Raw genomic sequence first — 19318 nt, 5'->3', positions numbered from 1 at the left:
CCTCTTCAGTTCTTTAATACCATTTATTGAATGCTGGTTAGATCATTACTAACGGCATTGAATCATCATGCCACCCATGAATATTGGCTTCCAATGACATCCTCAAAGGTTATTACAATAACTGCAAATACAAGTCTTACGCAGAATATTCAGGAAAATATTAACTGTAATAGGTTTCCTGGTCATGTTAAATTTACCATTTGGAATGTTACAGTCTAATCACTGAATCACATATTTTACAACCACAACTGCTCTTAAACTGCTGTCTTAGTCCATTCAGGCTGCTAGACAAAACACTATAGCCTGGGTAGCTTATAAAGAACAGAAGTTTATTTCTTACAGTTCTGGATGCTGGGAGGTTCAACCTCAAGGCACCAGCATGTTCGAATTCTGGTGAGGGCCCTCTTCCTGGTTCATAGACAGGGCCTTCTTGCGGTGCCCTCACATGGAAGGGAGCTAAGGAGCTCTGTGCGATCTCTTTTGTAAGAACACTAATCCCATTCATGAGAGCACCTACCAAAAGCCCTGCCTCCTAATACCATCACATCAGGATTAGGATTTCAACGTATGAATTTTGAAGGGGACACAAACATTGAGACCATAGCAACTGCTATAATCTTTGCGTTCCTGGAATGTGATGTCTTTCAATGTCGGTTATCCTTCTCCCTTCCATACCACCACCACCAACGGGGAGGATAAGCAATGGGCCCATGCGAAGAGTAAGAAGAGCAGTTCAATTCACCCAAGAAATGAATGTCCCCTTCCAGTGCAGCTTAAGACTGACCCAGGACAGCATGCCGTCACTGCATCAGTGGGGGGTAAGAGAGGACATCTATCAGAAAGCCCTCAGAGGAGAGAGGTGTGGCCACCCCCAGAGAACTGCCTGACATGTTGTGCGGGGAAGAGTGACCACCCTCATGGCCAAGAGTGGGGAATGCACAAGATAAAGGATATTTGCTGCCACCTCTCTTGTCGTCGGGTATTGTAGCCCATAAGCAGCACTGCAGTAGGAATGCAGAAGAGCAAGAGCTGACACAGGGGCCCACACATGCAGCCCACCCCAAGGGTTGACAGCAGACCCACAGTAGCCCAGAGCCTTGAATTCAAACCTGTGCCTAAGATGAATGAGCTACCCCGAATCAGTCAGCATCATTCTGATGGCCCAGTGTCATGTGATCCTGTGGGAAAAACCCACGCTGGCCGCCCTCCTAGAAATGAGGTCCAGCCATAGGGCCCTGGCACAACCCTACAGGTGTGCATTCTGGAGCTCTTTAGGACACCTGGTCAGCCCACACACTGAGTAAATGCTCAGAGAGCACCCCAAATGGGACAAACAGAGCACAGGGCCCATAGAGATCACAATCTACTCTCGGAGCACCCCATCTGACAGTCCTATTTGACCTAGCCACACCCAGGCAACAGTAGATGACTTTAAAAATGTAGAGGAAGGGGGGACTTCCCTGATGGTCCAGTGGGTAAGACTCCACGCTCCCAATGGAGGGGCCCAGGTTCGATCCCTGGTCAGGGAACTAGATCCCACATGCATGCCGCAACTAAGAGTTTGCATGCCGCAACTAAGAGTTCACATGTCGCAACTAGGAGTTCACATGCCGCAACTAAGAAGTCCACATGCCGCAACTAAGACCCGGTGCAGCCAAAATAAATAAATAAATAAAAGGATAAAAATAAACCAATAAAAAAAAAATGTAGAGGAAGGAACTCCTAAGTGAAGGACCCCCTGAACATCCTGGGCACATGCCCTGGGGTGGGACCCTGTTTTCCTTGGTCTACTGGTGGTGCTGGGCATGGATTTAAGTGCATGGCCAGAGAGTTGCACATACCATTTCACAACGGCCAGAGGTTGGTCGCATGGCCAAACACACCTGCTGAAAAAACTGGAAATTTTAGCAATTTCTACGGAAGCAGGAGAGAATGGAGACTAGGTGATGAGTAACAGTCATTACCATGTCCACTGCACAATAGAATGCAAGATAGACTGGAAATGTGAATATCTAGCTTTTCTATACTCCAGAGTGAAAGACAGCAACAGAGAAAAATGCTGGGAAAGGCCAGAATAGCCCATAAGGCACATCAGTACCTATTAGGAAAGAGTAGCCCCTAAAGAGATACAATCCCATAGGTGCGTGACATGGCAAATGGAACAAGGGCAGGATTTCAACTCCCATCTGTCCCTTAGACCAGTTCCTCTTTGCACGATGATCACAACCACAAAGGACAGACCTGGAAATGGCTCTAGATTCAGCCACCGGTAATGTCACACACTCCTGCCCTTTGTCAACTACTTGGTGCTTTTTCAACACATTTCTCCACATTTATACAATACGTTAAAATAAGAAAAACATATAGCAGGTCTGATCTCTATCTCCTCCACACACTGAGAAAGGCTGTAACTCTCTGGGCCACAGCTCAGCAAATATTCCCAAGGAGAAGGTCTGGGGAATGTGAGGTTCATGTTATGTGTCTCATCTCTCTCAAAAATCATCACATTGCACTGGTTGCTAATGAATATCTACAAACTGTTGTTCAGTGTTTTTTTTTTTTTAAGTGTGGTCCACTTTGAAAATTTTAAAAATCCCCAAATCCACCTCTTCTCAAGATGTAGAAAAACTGAAGAAGGGACTTCCCTGGTGACGCAGTGGTTAAGAATCCGCCTGCCAATGCAGAGGACATGGGTTTGAGCCTGGTCCGGGAAGATCCCACATGCCGCGGAGCAACTAAGCCCGTGCGCCACAACTACTGAGCCTGCGCTCTAGAACCCATGTGCCACAACTACTGAGCCTGCGTGCCACAACTACTGAAGCCTCTGTGCCTAGAGCCCGTGCTCCACAACAAGAGAAGCCACCGCAATGAGAAGCCAGTGCACCGCAACGAAGAGTAGCCCCCACTCGCCGCAACTAGAGAAAGCCTGCACGCGGCAATGAAGACCCAACAGAGCCAAAAATAAATAAATAAATAAATAAAATTTTTTTAAAACCTGAAGAATATGGCCCCACTCTTACAACAAAAAATAGCCAGACTGGGACCTCCCTGGCAGTCCAGAGATTAAGACTGCAGGAGGCGTGGGTTCAGTCCCTGGTCAGGGACCTAAAATCCCACATGCTGCATGGCACAACCAAAAAAAAAAAAGATAGCCAGATAATCTGAAACTTTTCCTTGAACACATCAGAGAGCTGAAGTCTCAGGGCAAACAACTTACCTAAAATCTAAGGAAAGACAGACACTCTCAAGGTCATTCCTTATATTCATCTCCTTTGGGGACAGTCCACCTTCCTGACCAATCCTGCTATGGAGAAGCTCGCCACTGCAGAGTTGGAAATAACATTGAGTCAACTGGAGGGAAAACAAAAAATAAAAATACAAAACAACAATAACAAAACAACCAGCATATAAATTCATTGTAAATAGAATGTCTGTCTTGGGAATTCCCCAGCAGTCCAGTGGTTAAGACTCTGCCCTTCCAATGCAGGGGGTGTGGGTTTGATCCCTGGTCAGGGAACTAAGATCCCACATGCCGCATGGCACGGCCAAAAAGTTTTAAAAAATAATAAGGCTGTCTTTAAGAAAACAGACAAAAGAGGCTGTAGTAAGAAAGGCAGAGTCAAAGTGCTAAGCTTCAAAAAGTCTTAAGGCTAGATAGGATCAAAGAAAGGGGAAGAGATGGGGAGAGGGCATCTGGGGGAGCAGAAAAAGCACAAGCTCAGAGGAAGAAACTGAAACAGTGTGTGTTGCAGTGAGTGGAGAGGACTGGCTGGAGCAGAGTCTGGGGAGGGCAGGAGGTACAGCTGGATTGGGATAATCAGGCCAAGAAGGGGAGGGCCTGCTAACCTGCACTAGGGGGACACACAGAACAAGATTACATTTAAAAGTTTCTCTCCAGGATGAATTCTCCAATGACGAATAAAATTTGAGTTCTGAATGAAGACTTTCCCACACTTCTCACATTCACAGGGTTTTTCTCAGCCTTCAGTGCTGCTTCAATCCTGAACTCTTGTTGAAGCCTTTCCCACACTCTGCATTTGTAGGGCTTCACCCAAGGGTGGATCCATTGATCTTGGGGTTTTCTTTTTCTTTTTTCCTTCCTTTTTTTCTTTTGGATCCGTTGATATTGATTTAAGCTGACTTTTTGCCTGAAGGCCTTGCTGTAGTCCTTGCATCTAAAAAGTTTCTCTCGGGCTTCCATGGTGGTGCAGTGGTTGAGAGTCAGCCTGCCGATGAAGGGGACACGGGTTCGTGCCCCGGTCTGGGAAGATCCCACATGCCGTGGAGCGGCTGGGCCCGTGAGCCATGGCTGCTGAGCCTGCGCGTCCGGAGCCTGTGCTCCGCAACGGGAGAGGCCACAACAGTGAGAGGCCCGCGTACAGGTAAAAAAATAAAAGGTTTCTCTCCAGTGCTGACTTGCTGGTGCTGAGTTGAAGTTAAAGGCTTTGCCACACTCTTTACACACCTGGAAATTGCAGATGTGTGAACTGACCCCAACATTTTTTTCTGATCTCTTATGTGCATGACATCTATTTTTCTTTCTTTTTTTTTTTTTTTTTTTTTGCAGCACACGGGCCTCTCACTGCTGTGGCCTCTCCCGTTGCGGAGCACAGGCTCCGGACGCGCAGGCCCAGCGGCCATGGCTCGCAGGCCCAGCCGCTCCTATTTTTTATAGGAATTTTCTCATTATTTACTCTCTCCTTTGCTGAATCTCTCTTATTTTTCTTCATTCCATCCCTTATGAGACCTCCTGAAGGCCTCTCTATCTTGCTCTCTGATTCACAGGTAACTTGAAAACCACGTCCCTGGGGAAGGTCTCTTAATGTTCCTCTGAGGCCAAGCCACGGGATTCACTTTTCTCAGAAATGTCTTATTTTGAGGCCTAAAAGCGCGAATTCAGCCCTGATTTCACAACCTGAGAAAAAATAATAAATGCAAATGTTAGAGAGGGAACTAGATCATCAAAGATACGACTGTATGCTGTAAATACACAGCTTTTGTATGTTTACAAATTGGTTTCACAGAGCATAGGGAATGAAGAAAGACAAGGAAAAGCCCTGGGACCCAAAAGGGAAAGGGGCTACATCTGGTCTCACGGCCAAAGATGCAAAAGAAGACGGGATAATTATGGTTGGTCCAAGAGAGTAACATTGTTGAAAATGGAAATCTGATCATGGGAATGGCCTCAGAAGACCAAAAAAGAATGAAAAGTGAAGAGGATATTGGGTTGGGCGGGCTGGTGAGACTCCTCTTCATCAATTAAATGTCAAACAAAATATTAAATCAAATAACTTAGATATTCCAACTTAGGGGTATGTGAGGAATGCTATCACGAAGCTTACAAATTACCTGAAAACATAAGCAATATAAAAGATTAGAGAAAACCACACTGGGCCAGAACACAGATCAAATTTCCACCCACAGTGACTAACTAACCATAACTGCAAGGTAACATGTGGCCATCGTGATTTAGCCCTAGGCCATGACAAAATTTCACAGACTGGATGGCTTAACAGAAATTAATTTTCTTATGGTACAGGAGGCTGGAAGTCCAAGATCAAGGTGCCAGCTGGCTGGTATCCTCTGAGGCCTCTCTCCTTGGCTTGCAGATGGCCAACCTCTTGCTGCCACTTCACACGGTCATCCCCCTATGCATGTGCACCCCTGGGGTCTGTGTCCTAATCTCCTCTTCTCATATGGACACCGGTCTGACTGGATTAGCGACCACCCTATAACAGCCTCATTTTAACTTAATTATGTCTTTGAAGATCCTGTCTCCAAATACAGTCACATGCTGAGGTACTGGAGGTTAGGGCTTTAACATATAAAGTTGGGGGGGGGGGGACACAATTCAGTCCACCTGCCATATGCTGAACCCATCCCGCGCCTAAGCACCGAAGCCTCACCACCTCCCTATGGACACGGTCCAAGCATGTTCCCTCCTCCTCGGCCCCAGCAGTTGCTATTCCCTCTGCCTGAAATGTTGCCCCTAAATATCAGCACATCTCGCTCCCTACTTTGGTCTCTTGTTCACATGTCCCCTCATCAGAGTCTGTCCCTGATCACTCTATCTATCCCTTTCTATACCCCTTCCCTGCTTTATTATCCTTCATAGCATTTGCCATTACTTGCCATAAAAATTTATACATTGTGGGGTTCATCCGTGTTTAACATACACCCAGGAGTTTTAGAGATCATGTATGGTAAGGTCACAGACAAGGAGACAACTGCCTTGGAAAAAGAAGTACTTACAGTTCCTGAAAAGAGGGGGCATGCCACACCATGAAGGGGGCCCATGGGGAAGCACCACGGGTCAGTCAGGAGGCAGAGGAGGGGGCAGAAAGCACAGGCAAAAGCCTCTATTACTAGAGCGGTGGGAAGTTGTTAGGCGCGCATGGCCTCCTGCTGAGCAGGAGGCGAAACACAGATGTTGGGGTCTGTGGTTGGAAGGTTGGTAATAGGATTTTTGCACACCCAAAGGGGAAATATAATCAACTTCGGCTGTTAGTTTGACCCTATGATCAAGGGACGCCAAATCATCAATTACAACATTTTTAAATGTTGGTTAGAATATCCCACATTTTTGGTGTTACGCCAACATATTCAAATGTTGGTGAATAAGAGAATAAGCAACTGAGTTTCCATATGACTAGTTTATGCCTGTCCTCATGTACACCCATGTCCTAAGGGTAATTCTTGCTGCCACCACTCGGGTTCCAGGCTTCACCCTGTCCTCTTAGGCCAGGTGTACTTCTTCTCTGTACCTATCTTGTCTTACCTGAAACCTCTCAGAGCCTCCTTTTGGTGAATATAGATGGATGCATCTTTACCTCGGACACAGTTTCCATGAAGTACCTGCACTGGCTTACCTCAAAACTCAAGTGGAGATCAGAAAAAAAGAGGTCAAAGGGAACAAAGCTCACCTGAGGCTTGGTTTTAAGGGACACAACCTGTCATCATCTAGCTTCTTCAATTCTTCTTATGGAGAAAAGTATGATTCTCAGTAGCTTAAGGCAGAGAATGATACATCAGCAAGACGGACTGATCGCAACTCCCATAAAGAACCTCTCCCCCAGGTTCTGTTTTCACATTTAACATTGTTTGTACTGGCAGCATGATTCTCTGCTCACAAGAGGAAGATAACAGGCACATCTCAGAATGCTGAGACAACGCAGAGATCATTCCAGTAAGGAGCCTGAGAAAACTGTAGGTTCCATGATTCCAGATTCATAATCACAGGATCGCAGGAAAGCATCCAGGAGAGGAAGTTGGGGGAGATAATGGATACAGGATTTATAAGCCAAGAAGAAATGTGGAGCCCCCAAACTGTAAACAGAGTTCCCTAGAGACTACACATCAGAGGTAGGGAAATGTTTATTAAAGAGGCAGGCATCATTAGAGCGAGACTGAATCCATAGCCTGTGCTTTTCAACACCACTGCATCTCTCCGTAGTATGACTGTGCCGATTAAAGCTCTATTATCAAAAACCTCAATTCAAGATCCCCTTATCTGTCCCACAGGACAAGGAAAGGCTATTGATGTGATCTTGCCCTTTTAAGTACTTTATTCTTGTGTACTCAATGCTACCTAGCTTATGTAGAGTATTAATGTATTTCTATTAATACGACCCAGTAAAATTATACTCATAAAGTGACAGAACTGAATGAATCAATTTGCCCACTAAACAAACAAACAAAATGTACATACGGTGTGTTGAAAAACATACCTCCCAATATAAAACCAATCTAGAAAGAGTGACAATATATTGAAGTTCCCAGCCACTCTTGGCTAAGTTCTCCACGTATGTGTGGTGTGCCTTTAGTTTAGCCAGTGGCCCAGTACTAATACTAGTCTGATGTTTCCCTGCCTCCCCGGCACCATTACCTCATGCTCCTTGTCATGTGTTGACACTGGCTTAAGGATCATATTTTTAATTTAAATTAATTTTATAGGAGCCTAAACAAACTATGTGATGCATGCAAATGGCAGATATAACTATTGTGAATTATCAGTGTTCCCTCCGTGCGAATGGCTTACTGAGAGTTGACTGTGTCCGGCTTCATGTGATAAGAATGGACTGATGCTATTCGGTCTATTCAGTTCCCTCCATGCTCCTGGCAATGTGTGAGCAATGTGTTGTTCCCTAGCATGTAACTGCTTTTAATAGAAGGCAGCAAAAGTCACTACTCTTTGATATGTGATGTTATTAAGATATCTGTAGTTTTCTTTGAAAAGAGAAGCTGGTGTGATTAGATACCTTTTGTTCCATTAACAGCAATAATAAAGATGCTATCACTCCTCAAAAAAAAAAAAAAATGCAGGCAAACACTGGAAGACCTTGAAAAAGTCCTTAACTCTCAACCTCTATTTTTTTCCTGTATAGAAATAAGATAGTTGGACTAGACAACTTCAAATGTCCTTTTCAGCAATAAAGTCAATGAGTCAAAGGAACAAAACTGAAACAAGACTTACAGATGGTTTAACAATAAATTTTGATGACTCCCTACTACTATTTTTTTCCTAAGACATATCAATGGATTTTAAGATTCTTCATTAATTTTATCGCTCTGGCAAGGGTGGGGAGAAGGTAAGTTGGGAAAAAAAGAGAATGGTAGTCATGTTAAAATTACATCCCAAGTTATAAGGCATGTCCCAAATATTACAGTATTATAATAGTAACCTACTTCCAATCCCACTCTGTGTCAGCTACTTAGTTCATCACTGGAAAACAGGGATCCTGCTGTGGATTGATTCTGCGAGGTACACTCATTGAAGACAATGCCTGCAACACAACAGCTGCCACTGGTTAGACCACAGATTCCCAACTGCATAAAACTATATGTGCTGGTGGATCTTTACACTTTAACTGGTTTGTTTTGAGACAAAATGATTGCTATTGTCACACCTAGTTCTCCTCCCTCTGCTCATACATCATGCATGAACAGCAAGACAAAAATCTCACAACCCAAATTCAGGTCTGCAGTTTCGCCAAGTTCATGGTATTCTGACTCTAAAGACTTCCAGGGGGACTTCCCTGGTGGTCCAGTGGCTAAGACTCCGCACTCTCACTGCAGGGGGCCCAGGTTCGATCCCTGGTCAGGGAGCTAGATCCCACATGCTGCAACTAAAAGATCCCACATGCCGCAACTAAAGATCCCCCGTGCCGCAACTAAGACCTGGAACAGCCAAATAAATAAATAAATAAATAAAAAGATTGAAATAAAAATTAAAAAAAAAAAAGACTTCCAGGAAGGTGAGGGAAGCAAGGCACGTGGGTCATGGGAAAAGTTGTCAGATGATGCTAGACACCACATCTTTGTGGGTAGAAAGACTATTAAGGACAAAGAGTAGTTAAAAGCATGAACTGAAGGACACAAAAGAAAACACAACACAAATTCTCACACGTAAAGCTCATTTCACAGAGCTTCTATCCAATATTAACACAAGTAGTGATTTCTTGCAAACAGAGTAAATAGGTACTCCTTGGACATGGATGTTCTATTTCTCTTTGTACCTATTTGTCTGATACAGTAGATATGATCAACAGACTTCCACATGTGGTTGCCCTATACAAGATTTTCTTAACAGCAGCACTAATGGCATTTGGGGCCAGATAATTCTTTGTCGTGGGAGACTTCCCTGTGCATTGTAGTATATTTAGTTGCATCCCTGGCCTCTAGATGCCCACTAGATGTCAGTAGCAGCCCTATGCCCAATTGTGACAACAAAAAATGTGTCTAAACATTGCCAAACGACTTCTAGGAGAAAGGCGCAAAATCACTGCCAGTTGAGAACCACTGACCTATACTGATATATTCACACATTCCTTGAAAGAGCAAGATGTGGTTGAGAATGAGAAGCAGAGAAGTATGGGTGCCGTTGAGACTTAAGTGGGAGATTGAGGAGAGAGAGCATAAAATCATAGATTATAACCAGTCACTGACAGAGTTTTGAATACTCACCTAGGGAACTTGGGTTTTGTTTTATAGACAAGAGAGAATCATTAAAGGAATTCCAGAAAGAGGGTGATACGATTTGATTTTCATTTTAAGGAAATTTTCTTGATCTAAGAATGAGAGAGGATTGAAAAGACAACAGCTATCACAAAACTCTGACGTGGTAACTATGGAAAATAGAGCAGAGGATGTGGAAAGGAAATGGCCAACCTGCTGCATCTGTGAAATGGAATCATTAAAACGTAGTCTATTTATAAGGGTGCAGGATAGAGAGGAACTGAAGATTTCCATGAGGTTCCTGGGCTGAACAAGTGGGCAGGTGGCGGAGAAAACAGGGGTTAGTGTGTACCTGTGGGTAAGGATAAGTTCATTTTTGTACATGTGGCTCCCAGATGTAATTTATTTTTATTTATTTATTTTTGGCCATACCACGCAGCTTGTGGGATCTTAGTTCCCTGACCAGGGATTGAACCCAGGCCCTCGGCAGTGACAGCAAGGAGTCCTAACCACTGGACCTCCAGGGAAGTCCCCCAGATATAGTTTAATCCAAATGGGTAAATAATCCTGTCACCTGGTGACACTGTATAGAGTTAGAAGAGGGACAAGATTGGATCCCTAGGTGACTACTTATCTTTAGAGGGTGGACAGAAATGGAGGAAACTCAAAGGAGGCAGGAACTAACAAATCAGGAACGTCAGGAGAAAGTGGTGACCCGAGAGCCAAGAGGACATTTGCAAGGGGTGTAAATTATCAACAGGGATACATACTGTAGATGATGAAGCCCGGGAAGCCAGGTGCTGGTAGTAACCTCAGTTCAAGGAGTTTGGTGGGAGCAGAGGTCAGTTGCTACGGGCTGAGGAGCTAGTGGACAGACAGAAGAGAAACAGAGAGTAGCTGTCATGAACCAGAACTAGTCTTTCAGAACAACTCCCACTCTGCAGGGCAACAGCCTCCAGCCCCACCTGCAGCTGGAGCCGGCATCGAGGCTCTCTGGATGGACCATGCCCACTCTTATGTTTGCGCTGAGTTGATTTTCAGTTTCCATATTAACATCACCGTGTGCGGCTTCCCTCAGGTATATCTGTCACCTTTTCAGAATACTTTCGCTTTATATATCCTGGGGGTTCTTTTTGTTTTGAATCTTATTTGCCACCAGTTTCCAGCATATATCACTCCCCTCTTTTTCTTGTTTCCTCTTCACCCAGGCTTGTATTTTTCAAAGGAACATCAGGGAATCTGATCTGCCACCCGCAAGGCAGAAATAGTAAGGGAGCTTAGCCCCATTTGCCTGAATACCCTTTGAGCCTCCTAGGAAAATAATAAAATAAATTTGGGGCCTTGTAGTTAGATCCCTTGCACTCAGAGTTAATATTTTCTCAAAGAGAAGGGGTCAGAGTGAAAAGCCTACGTCGAGTTTTCTACCGGGTGCTCTTGTGGGAAGAGAAATCTGTAGTGTAAGACACAACCCAAGACACCAGCTGATTGTCTGCCAGACAAATGTACTGTTTGGCTTCTTCTTTCACACCAGTTCTTTCTCATTTCTCTTGATATTATCAACAGAATAAAGTTTATGTTATATACTTGACAATGAATAAGTTTTTATTGACTTTAGGGGGTACAATACAGTGGAAATCAGAAGACATCGGGTTTCCAGCTGCATTCATGCTAAGCACACTTTAGCCTGGACTACGTATGCTGGAAATGGGGGTAGAGGCTGAACAATTCAGTTGCTTAACTCCAATATCTATATCACTTCCACCAGACAAATATAGTCCTTCTTTCGAAGAAAAAAAATGGTTAAAGCCAGTTCTTTTTGTTTTCTCTTTCTGCTAAAGTAAGGAAGCAATTTTCCAGTCTATAAAGTAGTTTACATCTCAACCACTGGGCAGAGGAATTGTCTTTCAACATCAGAGAATCTTCTCTAGGTCTGAACTCTGTCCCTCTCAATAGGTATTGGAACATTGTCCTACCTCTGAACTTTTCAGTTATGTGAGCCTATAAACAACTTTTATTAGTTAGATTTGGGTTTTCTGTCATTTGCAAATTAATTATACTGATCCTGGCTTATATTTGAAAGCACTGTTTTCTTGTATAGCACCTTAATATCATATTTTCTCTTAGTGGTCACACAAGCTCCTCATTTGTATTTCATCTCAGTTGCTTGGAGGTTAAGTGTCTAAATAGGTACCTTTCATGCCCTAACCTTAACTTCGTGAATCCCACCAGACTAATGTTTGTCATACCGTAACACACCTTCCAAATTTGATGAAAATATACTCTCAGTTCCAGATTCTCCAGTGGATAATTTCCAATCTCTTTGAGGTATCTTCCAGATTCCCCTACCCTATGTGAATTTTGGGTTTGCCACGTCACCAGTGTTTTAAGTCAGATCATGTGGAATGCCCAGGATATTTTCATATCTGCTAGAGACCCTTACTGGACATCCATTTCCACGTGCTATTTCTTAATCCTCCTAGACCACCTATCTTTTGCCATGTTTTGCTAATTCTCTCATTGTGATACTTCTAAAATTTGTCTTGCCATTCCACCACTCTGCCTACAAACATTTCCATCTTTGAAAGAGAATTCCTAGGGTTGATCAACTCCCATGATCCTCTTCTGTAAGTCTAAACTGTTTCTTCTCTTTCATAGTTCCATTTCCATGGGTTCTTATTCTTATTCATTCTCTCTCTCTCTCCCATTTTAAAATACTGAACTCATCTAACGTATATGTCACCTTCACTCTGGGAGCTTTTGAATATTTAGGATTTTAATGATCACCTCCTTACATTCCCAATTGGAAAGTCAACCCTATTTCAACTGCTGCCTGCATAACGTTGCCACTGGTAGTGTAGTGTTGCCAATCTCTCACTGATGCTCTTTCTTAGCATTTCTTCTTGGTGTGTCCCCCTGTCCAATTCCCTAAGTAGAGTTGGTATTCCAGAAGACTTCATCCTGGGCCCTTGTATTTGCCTGTACTGTCTCTGGGGGCAGTACTGTCCAATAGACCCTTCTTCCTCAATGAAAATGTTCTACGCCTACACCATCCAATAAGGTAGCCAACTACCACATATAGTTACTGTGTGCTTGGAATCTGGCCAGTGTGGCTAAGGACATACATTTTAAATTTAATTTTAATACCCACACGTGGCTAGTGGCTACTGTATTGGATAGTGCAGCTCTAGGGGATTACATTCATTTCTTCCCATGGCTTTAAATACCTTCTGTTCGTTTGACCGCTCTCAAATGTACAGCTCCAGGTATCACTAACCCAGAGGTCCAGCCCATATATAAAACCACCTACTTGAAATTCCTAATTGTACATCTCACACTTATTGCAAATGTTAATCCAAAGTAGAGTTCTAGACTTTTCCATCTCCAAACCTATTCCCATTCCAGTCTTATTCATTCCAGTAAATGGCACCACTGTCTAACTCAGCTGCTCAAGTCAGAAGCCAGAATGCTATCCCTGATTCCTCCCTGTCCATTATCCTTGCATCTAATCCACTGGCAGCAGCTCACTGATTTTATTTCCAAAATATATCTTAAATCCACCTTCTCTTCATTTCCATTACCACCACCCTCTCCAGGCCACCGTCATCCCCAACTTGGACGGCTAGCAGTCTCCAACATGATCTCTACTTTCACTTTTGTCCCCTTACAACCCATTTTCTATTAGCAGCCAGAGTGCTCATCATCATCTTATAATCAGAATCAAACACGTCATTCCTCCACTGAATACTCTTCAATGACTTCTTTTCACTTAGGGTGGAATTGAATGATCTGGCCCATGGATCTGTATAATCCCAGCTGGTGCCACACATGCCCTGTTCGTCTTGCTAAAACCTGTTTTCTTGAACGTGCCAAACTCTTCACACATCAGGGAGTCTGCACAGCTGTTCCCTCTGCCTGCGGTTCTTCCTGTTCTTGGTACAAGAGGCTCTTTCTCATCCTCTGAGTCATACTTTTAATGTTACCTCTTAGGATAGGCCTCCTGTGAACACCTACAGAAAGAGGGTCCCACTTTCTGTACCTTATTCATTCCCTTCAGAGCACTTAGCAATCTTTAATAATCTTGTTCACTTGATTTTTTTTGGTTGGTCCCTTTAATCTTCACTAGATTAATGTTCCAGGAAGGCAGGGAGCAGGTCTGACTTATCATTCCTTTACAGCACCTGGCACAGTGCTTTCCATACAAGCAGGTGCTCGGTAATATTTGCGTAATAAACAACTTCCTCAAAACACGTGTTCACATCACTCATTTCCATTTCCTGGGTCTGTGTAGTAACAAAATAAAATTTTTCCTGCTTATTAGAGGTACTCTAGCTGGACTACACCAGACCAAGTTCTCCTTACTACATGGCCTTTGGCTTCAGCAGTCAGAAACTCCAGAGTTATCAGTATGTTTGTACTTTTCAGGAAGCAGAAGTTTGGTCCAAGCAGGCCTCTGGCTTCTCCTCCTTGCTCCTTTATCAACCATTATACTCACTGGCTGGGAGCTTATAAAGTGGGATGCCTAAATAGCAATGGAGCAAACTGCAGTCTGGAAAATGGCTCTAAAGGTGGAGAGTCTGGAATGGATGTTTCATCTGTTTTCGCCAGCGTTCTTCTCTGAATAGGGCCTTTGGTTCTCTGACTCTTTAAGATGGTTCATACCATTCATTAATACCCTGCATTTCTTCATAATTAATATTTTAACAGCCTGTATCCCCTTTTAAAAAATATTTTATTTTACAGACTTGATTTCAAGTCTGTAATCAAGTTAATTTTGGAATTCTTCACCTTCCCCTTACTTGCTGCGTAAAATCTATGAGTGCCTAGCATTTATGTTTGATCATGGACCTATGCAGGGCATTTGTGACCCTGACACCAAGATACTGGATTATATTGCCACTGCTGATTGAGGATACCCAAAGGAGCATGAAGTGACCACTTCTCCCTCCTTTGGTGATAGCCCCACAGCTTACTTTGGGACGTAGGTATTATGGTGATGAGAAGGGGACAGACTAGGAGAGAATTTAGGATAGTGGTGCTATGAGAGGGGTTGTAGCTCTACAAATTTTTATGAAAAAAAATTCCGTTGGTTTACATTTTCCCAGTCCCAGAGTACTCTCTTATAACACAAGGGCAATCAGGTCTCCCAAGACTGCACAACCCAGACTGTCTCCATTGCTTTCCTTAAGTTACCTTAGTGACCTAAAGGAGGCCAACAACTTCTGAGGAAGAGAAGGTCCTGGAGTTGGCAAAGTAATAGCAATATCACTATATCAAATATGGTTTTAAGTGGGGTAGACTTATGGAAAGTAGTATTAATAAATACTTGTGCGGGCATGTACCCAGAAGGACACAGAAACAACGCATTGTCTCTGAGAAGGACTGGAAGACAGGAGTGACAAGGAAATTTACTTTTCACTGAACACCTTTTTGAACTATTTCAATTTTTTTTTATCATGAGTATGTTATAGCTAGTCAAAAATAAATACGTTTCAAAATTTGAAAAACATAAAGAAATGCAGTGTTGGTCCTCAAAGAGTCATTTAGCCAGACTAACAGGCATGAGACTATTAGAAAAAATAGAAGATAGCACATAATTAAATACCAACTTGGGTGGTACTGACTACAATTAGAAAACGAAGAGAGGTCTGTTCACCTGAAGGAGCTGAGTCTTAGATGAGGAAAGGAGACTTTTAGCCCAGGGAAATTTGAGCAAATAAAAACAGGCAGAAGCAGAAATGTGCACAGATAAAGAACAATAGATTCGGGAGTCAGATAGGCCTGGTTCCAATCTTAACTCTAAACTTTGCTACCTGAGTGAACTTGAATGAGTTTATAACCTCTTTCAACCTCAGATTTCTCATTTGTAAAATGAGGATAAGAGTACCTACCTTACAGGATTAAGAAAAGTTAAGGAATGTATGTAAAATGGTTAGCACAGTACCTGAAATAGAGTAGGTGCTCAACTAAATGTTGCCTAGTATGAGTATGGCTGAACAGAGAGACCAGTCTTGCTGGAGGACAGGGTATCCACTCAGGAGAAGGGGCAAGACAATACTGGCTATTACAGTTACAGCAAACTGTGGGCAGTCATCTCATCTTGTGGCTGGGGTTCCTGTAGCATAAGAATTATAAACAAGTATCACCATTATGCATTCTCTAATGTTCAAGAAAGTGAGAAGTCTGACAGTTATAGGGTTTCTCTCTAGCATGGCGCCTCTGGTGCATAATCAAAACAGAATTCTGACTGAAGGCCTTCCCACAGTCATTACATTTATAGGGTCTTTCCCCAGTATGGATTCTCTGATGATGAGTAAGGTGTGCCTTGCAAATGAAGCTTTTCCCACAGTCAATACATTCATGAGGCTTCTCTCCAGTGTGGACCCATTGGTGCTGAGCAAGATCCAACTTCCACATGAAGCCTTTCCCACAGTCCTTACATTCATAAGCTTTCTCCCCGGTGTGGATTCTCTGATGTCGAAGAAGGACTGGGTTCTGAGTAAAACTTTTCCCACATTCCTTACATGTATATGGTTTCTCCCCGGTGAGGATTCGCTGATGTTGTGTATGGCTTGTGTTCTGACTAAAGCTCTTCCCACATTCCTTACATTCAAAGGGTTTCTCTCCGGTGTGAATTCTCTGGTGCCCAATCAGGTTTGACTTCCAAATGAAGGCTTTAGCACATTCTTGACATACGTAGGGTTTCACCCCAGTGTGAGTCCTCTGATGTACAATGCAGTGTTATCTGAAACTGAAAGTCTTCCCGCATTCCTTACATCCACAGACTTTCTTCCCAATATGAATTCTCTGATGTTGATCAAAGTCTTCATTTTGAACAAAACACTTGCCACATTCTTCACATATATAGAATACCTGCTCATGTAGACTTTTCTGAGGTACAAGGTGGGTATAAACATCAGCATCTTTCAAATGCTCTTCTACTGAGGTCATCTCATCCTTGACAATCACTTCTATAATGTCACATGTAGTGTTCTCCACACTTTCCCTATTGGGGTAGGCAGGCCATCTCATTAACCTGCTTTTCTCCTCTTCGCAGGTTTTTCCAAACCAGAATTCCTGGGAACCACAGCACTGGGGTCCACCTGATAGCACCATGTGGTCCTGTGCCTCTTCAAAAGTATCCTCCTTCAGAATAAAACCTTCTTTCTCACTCTTGGACACAGACACTGAAAGAAGAAACCAGAGCTGCAAATGTCATCATTACCCATGACAGAGTGACTGAGGTCACCAAGTGGTATTAATACGTCCATTTTTCTCCAAGTGCCATCCCTGTGTCTAAGTGGCCCTGACCTAGCTGAAAATGGCGAAACAGAGCTAACACACAGAAAGCAACCAAAATCAAAAGGCAGAAATTAGGCAGACAGTCCCTGAGGGCTGAGGGCTCTGATTTCCAGCACCAGAGCAAGCATGGGGCCGGCAGGTGGGGAGGTGGGGGCGGGGGATGCTCTTGGGAAATAGTTGAATTGAATTCTAAGGGAGATAAGTCAAAATTCCTTCTAGGTAGTTCCGTTTATAACATGAGAAGAACTAGCCAGGATTCAGAGCAGAGGACCTGTTCAGAAATAAAGAATATCTGTGGTATACCTGGGGACCCTGAGCTTATCACACACGGTGGGGAGCACAAAGAAGACTCTCTCATACTTTTCAACACTGAATGGAAATAAAGTCTTCTCATTCAATCCAAACACCGGGTCCACCATGAAAAGTGCTTCCCTGAATTACTTTAGGCAGTGTTGGCCAAAGTGTCTCTTTGTTCCATAGTGTCTTATTCAAATCTCTGTTACAGCATCACATTTTGTTATAATTACACATTTTTGTATAATGTCTCATCAGACTGTGAGCCTTTCCGGGATAGGAGCCATATATTACTTGATTTCTGATCCCTAGCAATGAACACAATGAGAAAAATACAGCATTTACCTTTTAACATATTGATTGACCACTGCAGCCAGATAGGTAAGCCCTCTGTTCAGTTTGAGCCTAAGATGAAAGATCCATCTAAATTTAATTATCTGCACTTGTCCAAATAAAAGTTGGAAGTTTAGAGTTTACATTTCCTCTGATTAATTAGTTGATTTGGGGATTTTCAGAGGGTCTTTTATTTAGAACATAAATGGAATGGAATTTTAACACTTTACAAAGGAAAGACAGGAGAAAAATGTGTGACTGGGAGAAAAGTGCTCATTTCCCTCTCACTTACCGGTACAAATGAGGCTTGGACCCTCTCCTTGCAGTTTCGGTTTCAATGGCTCTTCTACCTGCTCAAGATGGGAGATCCCAGCAGGCTTTAGAAATGGATATTCTGCCAGGATCAAGATATAAATAAGGCTGACTCAGCTGGAGGAGTGGGGCCCATTAGGAAAGGAGCTGAGACAGAAGTAGTAGGGGAGAATGAAGGTTGGGGGAAAGACTGGTAAAACAGTGACCTGAAACTTGAGAGTAATAAGAATATAAAGGACAGGAAATAGAGGTTCAGGGAAGTTGTGATTCCATCAGTTCACCAATATACAAAAAGTTATCACTCATTTTAAAATGTCAAGAAGAAACAGGAAAGACTAAGGTCTCTTCTGCACCTGGCCCTAGGAGCTGAAAGCCAATTCACATAGCAAAGTATCTGGATAGGAAAGAACTGCAAGGAGCTGTTCCTGAGGCTATGTTGGGAAAGCATCACCTCTTACTTTCCTTCCTTCCTATCTATTTATCTACTGCCTTCTCTTTTCACAAAGGATCAGCAATGGGTCTCTCATTTCTTATGGCATCCATAAGAAATGGCCTCATAGCCTCATTCAGCCATTCCCAGAAGTCACTTCTTGCTCTAATAATAAACACCCCTATTTACAAAGGTCCACTCTAATAAATTCTTCAGACTTAGCTAAGATTGGTCTCTTTGTAACTCCCAACCAAATCCTCCTAAGAAACAGATCAATTCTGCAATTTCCAAATGATGACCTTTCAGTGTGATGAATTGGGAGATTGGGACTGACATATATACACTAATATGTATAAAATGGATAACTAATAAGAACCTGCTGTATAAAAAAATTAATTAAATAAATAAATATATATATGGAGAGGACTTAAAAAAAAAAATGATGACCTTTCATGCTGCTGAGGCAAAGGACTATATGCCTCGTGAGTACTCTCTTCTTTAAGACTTTGAGTAGGGACATGAGCTCCAAGGAGGGCTGCTGCAAGTCAGGAAGTTAGGGTTTTCCTCAAGGAATAACTTAGCTGTTAGCTTTCTGCCTAAAGCAGAGATGAGAATGCCCTTGAGTGGCAGGGACAGTAGGTACTGAGATCCTGAGAGAATGTAGAGGACACTGTAGGTGCCTCCCTACATCCATTC

The 19318-nt window shown here is 43.1% G+C and overlaps 2 long non-coding RNA genes across 2 annotated transcripts in view; both read right to left on the bottom strand.

Annotated features, from left to right (window-relative positions):
• LOC309968017 overlaps positions 1-19318 on the bottom strand; it is a 170405-nt gene that overhangs the window by 55637 nt on the left and 95450 nt on the right. The window contains exon 2 of the long non-coding RNA XR_014326554.1: positions 3218-4403. This is a non-coding gene — a long non-coding RNA (uncharacterized lncRNA). The remainder of the gene's footprint in view (positions 1-3217; positions 4404-19318) is intronic.
• LOC309968016 lies at positions 7452-18277 on the bottom strand. Its single transcript, XR_014326553.1, has 5 exons — positions 18173-18277; positions 17893-17952; positions 15896-17138; positions 10725-10818; positions 7452-8783 (listed from the first exon to the last, which is right to left on the bottom strand). It is a non-coding gene; the product is annotated as an uncharacterized lncRNA (long non-coding RNA).

This window comes from Leucopleurus acutus, assembly GCF_964270905.1.
Source record: "Leucopleurus acutus genome assembly, chromosome: 10".
In the NCBI taxonomy this organism is placed as follows: domain Eukaryota; kingdom Metazoa; phylum Chordata; class Mammalia; order Artiodactyla; family Delphinidae; genus Leucopleurus; species Leucopleurus acutus.
The sequence above is the reverse complement of the archived record's forward strand: the minus strand, read 5'-3'. Positions and strand labels throughout refer to the sequence as shown.